This window comes from Ceratotherium simum, chromosome 15, assembly GCF_057802395.1.
Source record: "Ceratotherium simum simum isolate JZ-2026a chromosome 15, ASM5780239v1, whole genome shotgun sequence".
Taxonomy (NCBI): domain Eukaryota; kingdom Metazoa; phylum Chordata; class Mammalia; order Perissodactyla; family Rhinocerotidae; genus Ceratotherium; species Ceratotherium simum.
This window is the reverse complement of record NC_141914.1, coordinates 54878670-54880541: the sequence shown is the minus strand read 5'-3', so window position 1 is coordinate 54880541 and position 1872 is coordinate 54878670. Positions and strand designations below refer to the sequence as shown.

The following is a 1872-nucleotide window of genomic DNA, read 5'->3' as shown; positions in this document are numbered from 1 at the left end:
AAAAACAGTCAATTATTTTAAAAGAAGGTGAGGAGAAGGGACTGAAACTGGGGATTCAGTTGTTTTTCTAGTTGTTTATAGCAGCAGAGTCATTCTCATAGCAGTGCTTTATGTGCAGAAGTGGAAATACCCTTGAAGTCATTTTAAAAAAGTTCTTCTCTCTCTTTCACTGAAAGGGTCCATAAAAAATGATGTATCATAGACATAAGGATACCTAGTACCCAGGTCTCTTCCTTGTGGACTGGACCTCATGGTCCTGAGGCAGAAAATTACCAAAGAAATGGAGGGCTTTCTACAAAAATTGAGGCAGAAGATCAGAGTCAGAGTGGTAGGTGAGTTGGACTTAGAGAAAGTGAAGGAGCAACTGGGAAGCTGTGGTTTAAAAATGCTTATGTGTTTCCCAGAAATGGTTTGGAAGCATATAAAGATAAGAAACTCTTGTGTAAACAGACTATTCAAGGTCACCAGGGTAAGGCCCTAATCCAAGAGTTAATCAACCACTGTCTGAGCTACATTGCGAAAATTAAACTCCCAAAGAAGAGGGGTACTTTCATTGAATTTCAAAATGGGGTGTTAAATGTGTCCTCTATTGGAAGAAGCTGCAGCCAAGAAGAACACACTGAGTTCTATGAACTCGAAAAAAAGAAAATGTAAGACAAAAATTTGTAGTGGATCTGTGGAAAGATTTTGCAGGTAAAGGCCTTGCTTTTTCCATAATGAGGCCTGATCGGCTTTTATGTCTTTCCAGAAGGATGAGACAACAGGTGTTGGCTGGACATGTGGAAAATGACAGTTATAAGACCATTTTTTCTTTGAAGACAAGACCATGGCAGGTGGGAATGACCATGAGATCTTCACACACCCAAGAACCATGGGCTACACTGTGATGAAGCCAGAGAACACACACAAGATCTGTGAAGAGGTCTTATCCTAAAGGTCCCTTTTCCCATCGGAAGGGGAGGGAATCCCAGCTCACAAGCCTGAAAGGGTCTTTGGTTGGCCAAACCTGAGATCTACCCTGACATTCCCACCCGCCCCCAGCCCAGGCCAGGCTCTTCGTACTGTTCAATCATCACATATGGTCTGGATAACATATCTTCACTCAGCAGGGAAATCACCCTTCACCCCCAGACATACAATGCCCTCCACTTCCAATGCCAGAGGAGCCAGAAAAGGGATGAAAAGACTTGTCAAGAATGGCTCAAAGGAATAACTCCAACAGAAGATTTTATCCCCCACCCCCAAGTCTAAAATGCCCCTTATATGCGCAATCACAGTATGCATTTTTTTTAAAAAAACTTCCTCATCTTTCTAGAACAATAAAGAACAAATGTGCCTGAACCCTCCCTCTTCATGGGTCATGTGAAAAATGTTAACAGGCATTAATGTTTGGATCCCCTGCATCAATACCAAAAAGGGGGATTTGGTGAAGAGAAAGAAAGGACAGGACGCTCACAAAGATCCAATGCCAGGACAGAAGTTTAAAAACACTTCCTAGGAGGAAGCTCCCTCCTGAGTGTCAACTTGATGGGTGCTTTGAAACCAAGGGGTCTGTGATCATCAGAGCCGTATAAAGCTAAATGACTGGGGGCATTGTTTGTTCTCCAATCCCGCTTCCTGTTTGTGAAACGCAGACCTGAGCATGGTGTGCAGACAGGTGACTGGCCAAGGGACAAGTGACCCCAGGTAGTTTGTACCTCAGCTGGCCTAGGACGCAGGTTAGCTCTGTGTTCACTACACTTTGAATAGCCCGGCTGGTTCTTAGTAACCATCGAGATGGGAGGAAATAGAACCAACAACGGCACCGGCAAAACAGTCCTTTCCTGGGATGCCAGTTCTGACCCCAGGTTTGGAGAAACTAACTTGGGATGT

At 44.0% G+C, this 1872-nt stretch overlaps 1 pseudogene; it reads left to right on the top strand.

Moving 5' to 3' along the window:
• Positions 1-250: 250 nt before the first annotated feature.
• Positions 251-934, top strand: LOC101391641 (phosphomannomutase 2 pseudogene; annotated as a pseudogene).
• Positions 935-1872: the final 938 nt, after the last annotated feature.